Raw genomic sequence first — 18090 nt, 5'->3', positions numbered from 1 at the left:
ATGGCAATCTAGGGAAATGACGTGATGACCACAGTGGAGGAACAACCTATATCTTGGGGACAACAACCTATACCTTGGGGACTACACCCATGAGCACAGCATATACAAAGCCACATAAAGGCCAAACTGAACTTCAACAGTCCCCCACCTACCATGCCCACCCACTCCATCCTACCACCACCCCAACAAGACAGAAAGGGAATAGGACAAAGTGTGCTGTTCTGCAAATCAGAAAAATAGGTCTTAGGTTCATCTCTCTCACTCCTCACATCCAATCCATCATCAAATCCTCCTGCCATCCAAATACATTCAGAACCCTCCATCCCTCACCAATGCCACCACAATCACCTCTCCCACTTCCACTATCTCCCAACTGCATTCTTGCAGCAGCTTTTAAACTGATCTCTCGTGTCCTTATACTCTATCTCTACATTGCAAAAAGAGCAATCCTATTAAATATAAATCGGATCATGTCACTCTGCTCAAAATCCTTCAATGGCCTCCCATCTTTCTTAGCATAAAAGCCTAAGTCCTTACAAGAACCACAGGGTCCCACGTAATCAGCCATCTGCTACTCTTCCAAGTTCCCTCCTACTGTTCTTCCCCTACACTGGCTTCTTCGATGACCTTCAAATATGCCAAGCCTCCTGGTGTGTTCCTCTGCCCAGAACACACTTCCTCCAAACAGGTAACTTTGTGGTTTATTCCCTCACATTCTATAGATCTCTGGTCAAAAGATCCTTTATCAAAATTGCCTCCTTTAATCACTCAAAAATGGTAAATCTCTCTTCCCTACATTTCCTTACCCTGCTTTATTTTTCTCAATATGTCTTTATATGTCTATATCTAGAGATATATTGACTTACTGGTGTATTGTTATATTTTTATTGGTTTATTACCTGGTTTCTCCTACTAGATTGTAAGCCCCTTGAGGTCAGGGACTTTGCCTGTTTTGTTCATTATTATATCCTCAATGCCTAGAACAGTACCTGGAACATAATACCTGCTGAACAAATATTTGTTGTTAAGTATGTGAAGATCAGTTCCGTGTACTATCTAGTGTTTATCTTTGTAAGAGTAACTAGGAGGTCTGGACAGATGTCCCACATGGGCCGAGTAAGATGAAATGTGCTGTGCTTAAAAGATAAAAATAAAGGAAGGAATATAGTCCTCAGAAGAGGGATGGTAAAAGAGAATGTATGTCCTATCTACTCTGACTCACGATTTTTAATATACATTTGTTTAAGTAACTTTGTTTTATGAATATCACACATTTTAGCAATAGTTAGGTCAAAATGGTAATTTATATGTTTCCCTTCCTATCGTCTATAATATCACTCTTTATCTCACTCAAAACCACCAATATTTTTTTTTTTTTTTTTTTTTTTGCAGTACGCAGGCCTCCCACTGTTGCGGCCTCTCCCATTGGGGAGCGCAGGCTCAGCGGCCATGGCTCATGGACCCAGCCACTCCGCGGCATGTGGGATCTTCCCGGACCAGGGCACGAATCCGTGTCCCCTGCATTGGCAGGCGGACTCTCAACCACTGCGCCACCAGGGAAGCCCCAAAACAACCAATATTTGTAATAATTCACTCATTCATAATCCCATTCAGTGATAAATACGGAAAAATTCATCTTCAAAACAATTGATCCTATAGACAATTCAATTCAATCCTATAGACAAAACAATTTCAATATCTAAAATGAATGCAAATTTAGCAAGTAGCTTTCTTTCAAATTTGATGTTTTACTCAAACATATGTATATATTCACGGTAATTATTAATATGCCTAGTGTGTTCATTAACCCTCACCAATACATTTTTCTCAGAGTTAAATTTACCTTTTTTAACTTTCATGCTCTTAATAACTATGCATAAACTAAACAACTGTGCTAATATTTTACAGTTCCTTCTAATTTTCATTACCCCCACAAGAATGCATAATACCCCTCAAAAATAGTTTTAACAGGCATATAAGTTAGGGAGTAGAATTTACAATGATGTTCTTCAAACTAAATTCTAAATGTTTTTGAAAAGAGTAAAATATTCTTCAAAGCAATGATTCCACACCTTGAAATTACACGAACACAGAATTCCGATGTGTGGCTAAACTAACACATGGCCAATGGGTATGCTCTCCACTGTGTGAAATCCTATTGCCCAAAGTTAATGTATAAACTTGTCAAATATAGTAATGAGCCAGACACAACAGTGTACATCACAAGCCTAGCAAGGCATTTACAAGTATATAAACCATTGGGATAAATTATTTCCTTGACTTCTTGGATTACAATGTTATTGGAACTTGGCACTTGGGGGAATTGGAACTTAATGAACTTTAGATGAACTGGGTTATGGGCGGTTGCCTCTAATGAATCATTGTGACAGAGGCTTCTTTCCTCCCCACCCCCTTTTCTTTTAATAGGAATGTGAGCTGGGTGAGAGTCACAGTTTATTTCCATCAAAAGCTCAATGAGGATTTGCAAGCCTTTGTTTTGATGAAGAGCTAAAAGGGTTCGCTGGCTGAACACTAGATATCCAGCCGTTTGCCAAGCATCGAGAAAATAGAACCTTCCACTGTGTTTTACAAAATACACTTGGAAGCAATTTAGAGTACAATGATTCTCCAAAACAGTTCATCAGTCACAAGCAATCTTATTTCCCACCGGCACACTCTCAGCATCAACCCAGGGAACTGCCCTTCGGTTCTCAGGCATGAGAAGGTTTTGCTTGAATTTCTAAGAAAGGAGTTCCAAGGCAAAATAAAAATGATGCAATTACACAATTCTGGACCTCAAACCTAAAGATACGAATTCTGACATCAACTGACCCCCCGAGAAGAATTTCACTTATAAGTGATGATTTCCTTGTACCCAATATCTGACTCAGAGTATCGCACTTCTTAACAAAGGAGACAAATCTTATTCTACCACATACTCAGTTTTCCCTCCTTTTCTCCTTCCCCTCTTCCTACCAGCACCACAGCTGTATGCAAGTTTGCATCCCTATCCATTTGCCTTTGAATTATGGGGTAACAAAGTTACCATTTAAGTCCCTAGAGCAGGCACGAAAACCACTACTAACCATATAAGCGATTAATCTGAGTGTAAGTCATGTAATATCCTGAGTATACATATGGAACTAAAAAAAAAAAAGATCAAGAGGAACATCTTCCTTATGCAATTCTTTTTACTCTGCTCTACTCCAGATCAAAGAACGATGCTTATTAATGACGGGGATATTATGTAGTTTAAAGTAACGTGATGACCTGGTGGATATGCTTCAGGCAGAACCTGGCACATTTGAATTCAGCATGTCTGAAACAAGGTCTACCTGGCAGTTACAAAGCCTCTAGTTTCATTTCCCCCGAAAGGCTTTTCAGAGGCTGACCCTGCCAGTTTATACTACCATTCTCAATCGTACACATCATTAGATTAGCAGCCTCTTAAACACAAGCAGGCTGAAGTCTGCCACTAATATCTGAATTTTCTCCGCTTTCTTTCCGACTTAGCAGCTCAGACTACAGGAGACACAGACCCAGATAGGCCACTGCTCTAAATGATGTTGGTGCCGTCACACAAATATTTGCTCTCCTTGTGGAGATGGAGATCAAAAGATAGAGAGGGGTGGGCTGGCCGGTGAGACTTGCAGGCTGTAATTTCTATATCCTTTTGTCGTATCACCAGTCATTCTAGTTACTTAGGAGTTGCTCTCCCTAACAGACCGTACCGGTTCTGGAGCCAGACCACCTGGGTTGGAAACCAGCTTCACCACTCTTGGGGCAAGTCACTTGTCCTCTCTGTAACTCAGTTTCCACATCTGTGACATGGGCATAATACTTACTAACCTCATGGGATTGTTGTTCTATAAGAACTGATTCAGTTATTCATTACAGATCTATCAAATACTTGATGGTGGTGGTGATGTTGAAAAGGACCAAATCTTTGTGTCTATACTCCCAAAGACTCACCCAGCGTTTAACCCGTAAGAGAGACTTGAAAAGCATGCTAATTGTGTAGCCTTAGGTAAGACATTTAAATTCTGAGCCATAGGAAAGGAAAACATGGAAGAGATGCAGGAGAGAAAGCACAAATCAAACAAGATTGGCAAGTATCAGTAATTCTTAAATCTGGATTTCATGGGGTTCCTTTACACTATTTTCCTTATTCTTGTGTATCTTTGAATATTACCATAGTAAAATCTAAACAAAAAATTTTATCTGAGCCTCATTTCTTTCGCCTGGAAAATGATACATTGTCCTTGTTGGTTATCTATTTTATATATAGTAGTGTATATATGTTAAACCCAAATTCCTAACTTTTATCCCTCCCTCCACCCCCCTTTCCCCTTTGGTAACCGTAAGTTTGTTTTCTATGTCTGTGAGTCTCTTTCTGTTTTGGAAATAAGTTCATTTGGGTGTTTTTTGGGTTTTTTTTTTTTTTTTTTAAGATTCCACATATAAGCAGTATCATATGATACTTGTCTTTCTCTGATTTACTTCACTTGGTATGAGAATCTCTAGGCCCTTCCATGTTGCTGCAAATGGCATTATTTCATTCTTTTTATGGCTGAGTAGTATTCCATTGTGCATATATAACACATATTTATCCATTCAGCTGTTGATGGACACTCAGGTTGCTTCCACACCTTGGCTATTGTAAATAGTGCTGTTATGAACATTGGGCTGCATGTGTCTTTTCGATCTTACACTCATTCTAAGTTGGCTGCCACAACTCATAAATGCTACTCTCCACCTCAGGTCACTCATGACTTCACTGCCTATTAAATGTTAGTAATACAACATTTTAATCTTAGAGTTTTACTATCCTATTTCACATCTCCACATCATTCTACACTGACGTCCCCTCTTTCCTTTCTAAAGCCATCTTTTCCCTGACATCACACTATTCTGGTTACTTCTTCATGTTCTGGCCTCACCTTTCAGGCTCATCCACCACTCATTGCCTTTAGAGGTTATGGTCTGGCCAGGCTCAGGTCTACCCCTTTCTTTCACCATTATATGCTCTCTTCCTAGATTCACCAGTATTCCCTCAGTTGACATTTCTCACCCAGAACTCTTCTCTGAATTTCAGAACTACATAAGCACCTATTTGACATCTCTAAGATGTCACAGTGATTTTGTAATATATAAAAAACAGTATTCATCATCCTGCCCTCAACCCAACTTGCCTCCTGTGTTCCCTACAAGACCTAGTTCTACATGCCAAAAAAGAAAGTTTCCCTGACATCTCCTTTTCATTCATTTCTTCATTTCACATACATGCGTGTGTACTTGTACACATGTGTATGTGCGTGCATGAGAGAAAAAGCCTCCTAGGAGCATTGATGGATAGTTGAGTTCCTATTTGAAGCTTTTGGTAATTAAAGTGAAATCAGTCAGTAGAATATGTGATTTGCTCTAGAAACAATAAACGGCTCAGAGCAGGTACAGAGATCAAACAGAGTTTAACGGGAGGTTAGGCTTTGCAAGATTAGTATCACACAAGAAGAAAAGGGCAAGGGATTGGAGAATTTCAAGAGAGCAACTATAATGTTGGATCATAAAATCTATGTTGAGTAGTAGAGAATATAAAAGGGAATAAGGATTGTTAGAAATAATGGTGAAATCAATGGATTAGAGGTCTCCATGGAGTCAAAGAAAATGAATGGAACAGGTTGGAGATCATCAATGAAACGCTTAAAACTGAGGGCTTGAGAGGCCAAGTTTTGAGGAATGAGAAGAAATATGTTAATGCCATTGTTAACCATGATAAGAGAGAAAAGCATCACCAAATCAAATTCATTCGTTTTTACCACAGCACCCCAGGATATGTTACCATGTATGGAAATGTCCAATATTAATACCAGATTATAATATACATAATTTTTATATTTACTTCTAAGGGCAGGACCAAAGTTATTTCTAAATTACCTATAGCAATATTTTTCATAGAATAAAAAATAAGTATACCTACTGAGGATAATATCAATGTTCACTGGAGTCATATAAAAAATAAATAAAATTAAAATGAACATTATAAGAAAACAGTTATAATATACACATTAGTAAAATTCTGCACATGTAAAAAGTCTGGGAGAAATATCTAAAAACATAAATTGAAAAAATTATATTCCTGTAGTAATAGCTTAAAAGGTAAATGTAGATAAGCAACATAATCCCCAATATGTTTTATTCTGCAGAAATACCTTATGAGGACTTCCCTGGTGGCACAGTGGCTAAGAATCCCCCTGCGAATGCAGGGGACACGGGTTCGAGCCCTGGTCAGGGAAGATCCCACATGCCGTGGAGCAACAAAGCCCGTGTGCCACAACCTACTGAGCCTGCACTCCAGAGCCCGAGAGCCACAACTACTGAGCCCATGCGCCTAGAGCCCGTGCTCTGCAACAAGAGAAGCCACCACAATGAGAAGCCCGAGCACCGCAACTAGAGAAAGCCCGCGTGCAGCAACAAAGATCCAATGCAGCCAAAAATAAATACATAACATATATACATTTATATGGGGGAGAAAACTTAAAAAAAATACCTTATACATGGCATTGTAAAATAATGACACCTTATCTAAGGTTAAAAAAAAATGCAAGAATTTGCAATGGTAGTAAATAGCTACGGCATGGGAGATGCAACTTAGTGCCTCTCATAAGGCAACAGAAACAATTATGCTTACATTATGTTTTTTCTTTAACCAAAAATATCTGAGTTGACAAATGAACGAATCATGTAGTAGAAACTCTGACAACGTTGGCTAAGACATTCTGGCAGATTGTAAAGATATTCCAACCACTCATAATTGTATGATTTCTGGCCAAGTACTGCAATTAACACTTTTATTTTAAAAAAGAATATTTTAGAAATGTTTTGTTGTATACAGTGAACAGTAATATTTCAAAACAATTTTTAAAAACCACCATGTGTCCTGATCACCTCTAAAGTACATTTAGCTCTTATGAATACAGTTCTATAATTCATTTAAGGTTTCATACTTTACACAATTCCCTAAATTAGTGTTATTAGAGTGAGATTCGGCACTACTGTCTAAATTACTCAGCAAAGCACTTACCAAAACCAGCAGTATAAATATGATTTCTTAGTAATGATATAAAACACTTAAGCCTATGACCTACAGACAAAATGATCAGTTTTAAATGTCTACAGAAATGCTTCTAAAGATAAGGAACTGTTCGGTTACCTTATAAGCATATCCTTTTAAGTAGAATTACCCTTGTAACTTGCCAGACCTGCATAATAAAATATGCCAGGCCAAGTTCCACCTGTACAGATGAACGCTTCAAAATACAGGTTTTGCAGTGCTTTAAAGATTTTGTATTTCAATGTAACTGACAGACCAAGAACAGATTCGAAATCCAAAGATATGAGAACCATATCTTATCACCACTTCCCTTGAAGTTTAATCACAGAAACAGCACGGAGAGTACACAGATTGGTCTTTCTTATTTTTGAGACTACATGGGAAAAAGGCATTTTTCTAAGGTAACTAAAGTCCAATCAACATTTTTTCATTTAAACTCAACATCTCATATTGCAACCTGGAAGAGAGTCACAAAACTGATATAATGCCTGTAAGCCTCATACTTCAAGGAGATGGGCCAGCATGTCCAAATTAAAGCAAGAGTGATATTTCCCAGATATCAGGAGGCCCTTGCCTGAACAGAAAGGAAAGCCTTAAAATGCAAACGATACTTTGTGAGATTGTTTTAGGCACCAAAAAGTATATTGGGCGAGAAAACTGCAGAGATTATAGAAATGAAAAAAATAACTAAAGCAGTTTCTCTTCAGATGTCAGGTGTTAAAAGTACTACTGAAGATACAGTATCAATCGTTCAAAATTTTTTTTTAATATTTCCTAAATTTTTAAACATAAAACTTAGAGAAAAATAGCATTTCAAAAGTGGAAGTCATACTTTTCCACCCTTTCCATTATTTGGCTACTCGTTATTGGAGAACAGGTTGGAAACAAGTTAGATCTCAAACCAGGTAAGTTTTGCTACTTACTCCTAGTTTCCAAGAGCGTTTTAGGGGTAGTGGGCAGGTGTGTCATAGAAAGGATGGCTTATGGTAGAAAAGTGACTAGATGAAAGTAGAGAGGTACTTATGATTCTGGTCTACACCTTCCTGTCCAAATACCAATAGAAATATTGTCTTGAATTCTAGTCATCTGATATTTAAGGAATAAAAAGGTAGACACCCTAACTAGATAACACACATGTACTATGGGGCTAGCAGGTCCTAACCACAAGGCAGTACCATTGTGTAACTATCACCAAGTATTGTAATAAAAGGCTTTGACTAAGTAATAATTTTAATTACAGTTAAATGTCTTTAATTCTGTTATTTTGAGATGTCCAAGCTAACTCCCCTAAAACAACACGGAAGCAGAGAAGGGGCTAGATGTGAATAAAGCTTGCAAACACACTTGATTCACATTTCAGTCACACTGAACACTAATTCTTTGTGAAGAGATTCTCTTGATTTGTAATTTTTTTTTTTAACGTGTGTGGTCTGCATTGATTTCTAATTGTATAGATGACTGCAATGTGACATTAAAATAGATGTTTCAGCTGACACTCAAAAACAGCGTTTCTCAGTGGAGATACTATTGATATTTGAGGTGCAATAATGCTTCAGACTTGGTCTACGAAATCTAGCCTCAACATCTCTGAACTGGAGCAGAGATCACAGGGAGGGGATACCAGAGAGCTGGGCTTTCAAAGGAAAAGCAATGGACCGGCACATCACTTCCTGTTCCCTCTCATTCCTCCAAATCCCCCACTGTGTCCTCAGGCCACTGCTGATCTACCTTCTGTCACTATAGATTAGTTTGCATTTTTTGAGAATTTTATATAAATTAAATCATATAGTGCATAATATTTTTTACCTGGCTTCATCCACTCAACATAATTTTGAGACAAATCAGTGTTGTCGTGTGTAATAAGAGTTCATTCTATTTTCCTACTGAGTAGTCCATTGTATGAATATACCATGATTTGTTTATCCATTCATAAGCTATAGACATTTGGGTTGTTTCCAGTTTTTGGTTATTACAGAAAAAACTGCTATGCTGTGAACATACAAGTCTTTGTATGGATGTATGCTTTCTTTTCTCTTGGGTAAATAGCCAGAAGCAGAATGTACAGGTTATATGGCAGGTATGTTTTAATTCTGTAAGAATCTGCCAGTTTTCCAAAGTAGTTGTAATATTTTACATTCCTATCAGCAGTTTATGAGAGGTCCAGTTCCTTCACACTCTGCGAACATTTGCTAGTCAGTCTTTCTAATTTTATCCATTCTATTAGATACCCAGTGGTATCCCATTGAGACAATTTGCATTGCTCTAAGCACTAATTATCATAAGTATCTTTTCATGTATCTGTATACTATCTGTATAGTTAGTTGTATCCAATCTTACAACCCCTGCCTTTTATTGGGATAATTATTCCACACTACTAAGGCAAGACCCTCTAAGTACTCTACTCAGGGCTCCATAGTTGTAAAGTTTTCCAGTCTAGCTGATGGGACGGGCACTATTTCGACCTCGACTGCCACATAACTGCCCCAGCTGATCCCTTCAAATGGTTTCTTCCCTCAACTCAGGTTTCTTGGTTTCTCACATGATGAGCTAGTCAGTACTCTGCTAAACACTTGCAATAATCTTCTTGCAGATCAAGGATTCTTTCTTCGTACAAGGCTTTTGCAACTTTTTCAGGACACTAATTTGTTTTCTGTCCGTCATCACTGTCTCTCCATGCCTGATGCTCAATGCCTTCAAAATTGTTTCGTATATTTTATCTAGTTTTGTTTGTTTCATGAGTTAAAGCAAATCCAATAGACACAAGACATTTAATTTTAGAAATTTAAGGCTTAAGTGATGGTAGGACTTTATTTCTTAAGAGTCATCAGATAAGGGCTCCCAGGGTTTTCAATCAGGTCAGAGGACAAGTCAGACCCACCAAATAAACATGGAGGGACTATTAGAGAAAAAAAAGAAAATTGCCTTTCATTACATCCCACAAATTGTTTGTTAATTGTACTAGTTATTCAACTACTAGAAAAACTTTGATGACGCTATGTATGTGATTCACTCATTCATGCAATCCTTCACTGCTATTAAGGATAACTGCAGCCTCCCTCTATTCAATGATAATTGTGAAACTTTCTCATAGAAGGAGGCATTTACTTTGTCCTTGTAAAGTTTACCAGTCAACATTTCCTGCCCATCAGCTGCCACTGGAACTTAAAGGAAACCTGCTACACCCTGGTCATATTTACTGCTCACACAAAAGGATTTGACAATGGAATCAGGCTTCACCCTGCAAGTTGTTTATGCACGGTTACAGATAGAGGAATCTTTACAGTATCGCCAAATTGGATTCTACTGCCCCACACACTATGTTTGATATTCCTCTGACATAAACCCACCTGGGTCTATGTCTTTGACTCCATGGAAACCCTAAGTAAAAGCTTTCAGTCAAGAACTTTTTTGTACTGTAGCAATAAAAATGCTTCCAAAGGCAAGCAAAACATTGACTGGTGGGCTCATTATTGTATAAAAAGGAACGCTTGAGTCCTTTCCTTGTTTCAAGATTTTTAGAATTTTTATCACACTTGAAGCAGCCTAGAAATGTTTAAACACTTGATGCTTCAATTAAGATGTCTATTAAGTATCTATTTAGTGATGGGCACTATACAGTGCACTGAGAATACAGAAGTGAAATAAATCCATTCTGCCTTTAAGATGCTTGTGGTCTGGAATGGGTCTCAGGGTTATACAGGCAAATAAGTGCAAAATTATAAAAATTTGCTTTGTTTCCATAAAAGGTCATATCCAAGATGAGCTATTACAGATTTTTTAAAGTATAAAATAATAAAGTTTTTAAAAGTCACAAAGATGGAGCTTGTTATCACTCCTCTTAAACTCTACCAAGCAAATTTTCAAGTCTTACACAGGAAAGTGTTATCAGCCCACAGGGTTAGCAAACTATGACCCAGGGGTCAAATCCCACCTGCCTCCTGTTTTGTTAAATAAAGATGTATTGAACACAACCACGCTCATCATTTACATATTGTTTAAAGCTGTGTCATCCTACCACATCAAAGTTGAGTAGCTGCAACGGAGGTCACATGGTCCCCTACACTAAACATATTTACTACTGACGCTTTATAGGAAAGTTTGCTAACTCCTACAACAGATGATTAACTCATCAGACCTGTATCTAAACAAAGAGCTCTACCTAAACAAAACTTAATACTTGGCTGCTTTGAAATCTGTATTAAAGGAAATGAAACAACCCATGAGCCAATTTTATGTTCAACAGTGGCTTTCCTTCCACTTAGCCAATCCTATCTGTTTTGTTTGCTTGTGTAATGCCTGCACCCACAGTGGAGGTGGCGAACAATTGACCATTAAACTCTTTATTATAGTCCTCTACGTGTTTCTTTATATGCCACCCCTTCCCTCAAAAGCCAAAATATTTCAAGGTTCTTAGAATCATCATAATGCAAGACTCAGTGAAAACCTTGACTCCAATCCCACCTGCCACGTGCCTCTCCAAATAAATGAATCTCAGTAAATCGTTTTCTTTGCATTACCCTGATTTAGTAAATGTCATTAAAAAGTATCAGCTGGGGCTTCCCTGGTGGCACAGTGGTTAAGAATCCGCCTGCCAATGCAGGGGGCACAGGTTCGAGCCCTGGTCCAGGAAGATCCCACATGCCGAGGAGCAACTAAGCCCATGTGCCGTAACTACTGAGCCTGCGCTCTAAAGCCCACGAGCCACAACTACTAAGCCCACATGCCACAACTACTGCAGCCCGTGTGCCTAGAGCCTGTGCTCTGCAACAAAGCGAAGCCACCACAATGAGAAGCCCACACTGCAACAAAGAGTGGCCCCCACTCACCGCAACTAGAGAAAGCCCATACACAGCAAAGAAGACCCAAAGCAGCCAAAAATACTATTTTCTTGAGAGATTTTCTTAGAGTCCTTTTTTTTTTTTTTTTTTTTGCGCGGGCCTCTCACTGCTGTGGCCTCTCCCGTCACGGAGCACAGGCTCCGGACGCACAGGCCCAGCGGCCATGGCTCACGGGCCCAGCCGCTCCGCGGCATGTGGGATCTTCCATGGACTGGGGCACGAACCGGTGTCCCCTGCATCGGCAGGCGGACTCTCAACCACTGCGCCACCAGGGAAGCCCTTTCAAGCCTTTTCATAAGGGAATTAGTCCCTCAATATCAATTTCTCACATTCTGCTTTTCTAATTTCACCTTTTGCCAATAACACAGATGTTCTCATTTGTTTACAAATACTTCTTTGAGATACAAAACAACTTACCATGACACAGCAGATTTCTTAATGCCATTTAATTTGGAATTGCTTGCATGAGGTAGAGCTGCCTTAAAATATTATCAATTACTCCCAAATCATTAAGCAACTCAAGCTACAATAACTTAGAATATCAAAAAAAATCTAAAGTTCAAAAGAAAATAGTTTAGAACTATAAACTTCCTTAAACAAGTCAGTGTTAACAGGCGTTTCTCTTAAAAGTGTAGTAGAGAAAATGTTTTTATATATTTCTGTACGGACAGGTTGAAATTGGTAGTTGTCTTAGCCTGTATGGGCTGATATAACAGAATACCACACACGGGAGGGCTTAAACAACAAACATTCATGTCTCACAGTTCTGGAGGCTGGAGGTCTGGGTCTCCGGCAGGGCCTTCTTCCTCATAGGTCCTCACACTGCCCCACATCCCGGATGCATGCTGGGAGAAAGAGCGAGCCTGCCTCTCTTCCTCCTTTTATAAGGGCATTAGTCCACGTGAGGGCCCAGCCTCAAGACTTAATTACCGTCCAAGGCCCCACCTCCAAATACCATTCCACTGGGGATTAGGTTTCAATCCATGAATTTAGAGGGGACACAAATATTCAGTCCACAGCAGTAGTAATTAGCCGCTATGATAAAAATACATCATCTTTACAGACCACATATTTTTAGGTGAGCTTTATTTCTGCTTCACTCAACCTACTCCCTCCTCAAATCACTTCTGGAATCTCAGAGGATACTTGCAAAATGAGATTGCCTCAAGGGTCCTCAGCTGAAGCAACTACCCAGAAAGGGTTCAGGTTTTTCTATTTTTCCAAATGGGTCGATCAGTGAGTAAGCCGACTTCCACCGTGGCTATTCCCCAGGCCCAGCCACTGTATTCTTTAAATGTAATTAGAGACATTAAACACCTTTGTGAGTTTTCAGGGGGGTTTATGCTGTTGCTCTTGTAATCTTGTGCTTTAAATATTTTAAACGAGGTTACATCTAGTCACTGAATTATTTATGTTAATTCTTAGAAAAGTCAAAAATTCACCCTGAAGCTTCAAAAATAAAAAGACAGAGCTAGTTTTCTAGCTTGTGGTATTTCCTTTTTTCAAGGTAATAGGATGCAGTTCAATGAGACGTTTTTGGTTACTTTTATATTTTTACACAGCAACACTTACATACATTATATGGAATAATATGCAATAATAAGACAAATGTCACCACTCCAGCTGCTGTCTTCATTTAATAAATTAATTGCTCCATGGTTTTACCTAAAAAATTCATTCCGTTTATTTGGCAATTTACTTTCCATTCCTGTTTCTCTTTTGAACTCTCATTTTAAGTAAATATTTATCTTTTTCCGTTTAAGTACCATCAGAACTACCTATAAAAATCCATTGGGCTTCCCTGGTGGCGCAGTGGTTGAGAGTCCGCCTGCCGATGCAGGGCACACGGGTTCGTGCCATGGTCCGGGAAGATCCCACATGCCGCAGAGCGGCTGGGCCCGTGAGCCATGGCCGCTGAGCCTGCGCATCCGGAGCCTGTGCTCTGCAACGGGAGAGGCCACAACAGTGAGAGGCCCGCGTACCGCAAAAAAAAAAAAAAATCACTGGATAGAGATCATTAGTCTTCCTTTTATGTTTTTTATTTTCTTGATGAGGCCCTCTAATGAGAACAGCTTTAGAATAATAGAGAGAAAATAAGCAGCATAGGCTGCTTTCTCTCCAACAATTTTACATGTAAGGATGTGGTATCCATGACAAAGAAAGCATCATGTAAACCACTGAAATACCAATGTGGCTTGCCAGTCCCTCCCTCACTCTAAATACTGACCACAGCAGAAACACCAAGGCCTCCACATAAACCCCTTTTGACATTGACTACTGCCATCAAACTGATTTTTTTTTTAATGTCGAGCCACTCCCTAATACAAATTCATATTCCAAAAGATTTGTTTAAAGAGTTTTACTGGAAATATTAGAACACTTCCATACAGGAAAATATAAGGACTTTTTTTTTCTAGAAGTATTTACTTGTGCAACTCTGGCATCATAGCTTCTGCTTTAGAAATTATTGTTACCTCTAGGAAGGATGGAATTTAATAATAGTAATGACAATGATAATAATAGCTATCATTTAATAAGCACTAAAATGTGCCAAACTTGTACTAGGTGCATTAAATATAATCTATTTAATCCCCACAGCAATCCTATTAATATTTCCTTTTTGCAGTTAAAGAAATTGAGAACCAATGAGATCAAATGCAATGACCAAGGGCAGGTAGCTAATAAGCCTCTGAGCTAGAACATGCGTCAGTACCTGAATCCCAACCTCTATACAACGTGGTCTCTCGTTAAAAATGGCTTCACTTGGTTTTAGACTTTTAGAGGTTTCTATATTAGTGGCAAAAGAATAGGCTAAACATTTCAGAGTAACCCCTCATAATCTCTCTAAATTAATATAGTGCTGACTAGAAAATTCAAATGGCAAATTTATCTTGAGAGTAACCTGAGTCTATTATGAACATCCCTCACTTACTTTACCATACTGAATATAAAAATTTAGATTGTGAGGCTAGATGTCTCTTATTTGGGGTTTTAGAAATTTCTTAGCATCCAACACTTAGCATCCTCTCCTGAGAGATCTACTGCCCTTTGCTATTTTGCTTACCTTCCCTCTCACTCCTCTGTGAAGGCATTTTCTAGATCATTTCTGTTGAATTCTAGAAGGCAGTATTATAATAAGTTGGTGGATCCACACAGCAGTAAGCATTGAATTTTGGTGGAACAAATAATGTATTTAACACATGTACTTATTGCATTTCAAATAGATTTTAGTGATTATTACATTACAAATTATTTGAATGTATTTTAAAATTCACAGCATTTTTGTCATGTCAACCACCATAAAAATTATAAGTGGGCTTCCCTTGTGGCGCAGTGGTTGGGAGTCCGCCTGCCGATACAGGGGACGCGGGTTTGTGCCCCGGTCTGGGGGGATCCCACATGCCGCGGAGCGGCTGGGCCCGTGAGCCATGGCTGCTGGGCCTGCGCGTCCGGAGCCTGTGCTCGGTGTTGGGAGAGGCCACGGCAGTGAGAGGCCCGCGTACCACAAAAAAAAAAAAAAAAAAAGTCAAAAATCAATACATATCCTTGAACAGTAAAATTTTCTTTCTACCAGGTCTATCATGATTTGAACATTAAAAATAGTCTGATATCGGGCTTCCCTGGCGGCGCAATGGTTGAGAGTCCGCCTGCCGATGTAGGGAACGCGGGTTCGTGCCCCGTTCCGGGAAGATCCCACATGCCGCGGAGCGGCTGGGCCCGTGAGCCGTGGCCGCTGAGCCTGTGCGTCCGGAGCCTGTGCTCCGCAACGGGAGAGGCCACAACAGTGAGAGGCCCGCATACTGCAAAAAAAAAAAAAAAAAAAAGCAGTCTGATATCTTCTGCATAATTGTGCAAGACTACAGCATTAGACAAAAGAAAAAACCCACAAGCAAAAGAATGAAAAGTCCCCCAAATAGAATAGCTCATTGACTTCACCCAAGAGATTAATGCAAGAATGTAAAAGAATAAAAAGCACTAACACTGACTCTTAGGATACCCCTCTGTCTTCTCTCCCAGTATAAATAATAGGCACTGCTGCAGCCCCTTAATATGAAGAACCGGGATGCAGAGTCTGAACAGAAATATAGTCTAGACTGTGTTTCTTCTCAGTTATTAGTATGTGTTTTTTAAAGAACTTAGCAGCATAAAAGTGAGGCATGGATATTTTAGGCAAAATATTCAAGAGCCACTCTTTAATTAACTTCACCAAAGATATTCAGCATTATCCACCAATAATTAGAATGTAGAGCTATTTGCTCTGTAATATTAAAGAATGTCAAGACTTCTATTATTTATAAAGCTCTATTTTTTTTCAGCTTTTCATTTCACTTGCTCAAATGGTTCTGAAAATATATTTAAAAGTATCTAGCTTCACCATTAAGCAAAATCATCTCAGAACTCCACTGTGTTTTCATTGCTAATAGTGGTCACCCCTAAATAGATACTTACTCCACAAGTAAGTATTGACCTTGATATGATCGACCATGATGAACACTGACCTAATGTCCCTCCAACAGTTATGTGAGAAACAGAATGCTGCCTGTCAGCTAGTCTTTGATCCACATCATTTCTCTTAGTCTTTTATCCAAAACCAGTAGAAAGAAGTTAACTTCAGAGTTAAATCTGCCAATCCCAGCTCTGTTACCTACCATTGTTTTATTTAAGGCAAATTGTTCAACATCTTTGAACACCCCCTCCCAACAAAATTTACTTCACTATTTAATGAGAATTACATGAAGTAGTGTTTCTTTATACACAACTGACAAAAGCATGATTTAAACCAGCATTGTTTTATTCCCTCAAGTAGCCCATCCCCACTCTCCTAAATGTCTTTTTATTCATATCTCTTCCTCGGCTCTGAACACTCCTTTCAGTCCACGTTGCCCAGTGGCTTTTACCTTGCCCATGAAATATGGGGACTAGCTAGAATCAGGTAGAAGCTAAGCAACTTTTCTAAGAAAAATCTACCTCCAAAGTATTTCTTGTAATCATTGCAGTCTTCTGCCTCCCTCCAAATTAAAAATTTCATCGATGTTGGGAGCATATGATCACGCCCTGAATCCCTATTACAAGTTTTTGCCTCCTTATAATTATCATTGGCCTATCCTCAGGTTGTAAAGGGAAGGTCAGGAGAAAAGAACTGAGTCTTCTGGCAAATGTTCATATCCAGGCTAATTATAACAACTATATCAAAAATCCCTCTATCTTTAGAGTGTTTGGTACACCAGAAATAGGCTAAATTGGCTAAAACAAGAATAAAGTAATTGCACTGGAGGAATCACACTGGAGAATCTTGAATGTAAGCCAACTAACTTAGTCTTTATTATCCAGCAATCACAATAATAAAGAACCTTTAAAGAACCTGACAAACAAGAACATGTGCATGCGGTCAGGTATCAGTTTGAGCAACAAAAATATAACAAACCTGTAGTAGTCAGTGGTAGGCTAGAGGGATTCCAGGAAAACACAACTATTTGGAAAGGTCCACCTCATCTGTCACAAGGGTCAGGACATCATTACTCCCACTCTAGCCTTCTGCAATGCAAAAATCCTAATGCGCCAATAACAGTTGGGTTCACTTTGAAGGGAAAAGACAGTTCTGCATTTTAATGTGAACATTCATAACCACGGAGCCACTGGTTTCTCTGAGTCCTTGAATTCATTCTCAAGATAAAACAGAAAAATGCTATTGTCTTTCAATAAGAGCCTCCTGGTAATACACAGGCAAACATTTTTCCCTCAAGGATGTGTTCCAGGCAGACCCTCAAATGTGTTCAACAGCTGCTTTTCCACATCTGCATTTGGCAGCCAAGGACACCTGGACATTACTCGGTGCTAATGGGTTTAGGGCTTGGTAGCTTGAGTTATGTGTCTCTAGTGGTAAAATTTCTGTAGGTGATCGCAATTCTCACATATCCTCACATTTTTCTACCAAAGAACATATCTTAGAAGTGCTTCTCAGAGCTGACTACACTTCAGAATCCCTGTGGTTTTCTTTCACATATGCCCAGGCTCCAATTCCAGAAATATTGATTAATGGGTTTGGGGTAGAACCCGAGAAAGTACACTTTTTCCCAAACTCCATGGGTGACTAGTGCATAGCAAGATGGAGAACTACACCACTGCAGAAAAAAAGGTTGA

This window comes from Phocoena phocoena, chromosome 2, assembly GCF_963924675.1.
Source record: "Phocoena phocoena chromosome 2, mPhoPho1.1, whole genome shotgun sequence".
NCBI classification, from domain to species: Eukaryota; Metazoa; Chordata; class Mammalia; order Artiodactyla; family Phocoenidae; genus Phocoena; species Phocoena phocoena.
This window is presented reverse-complemented; position numbering follows the sequence as displayed.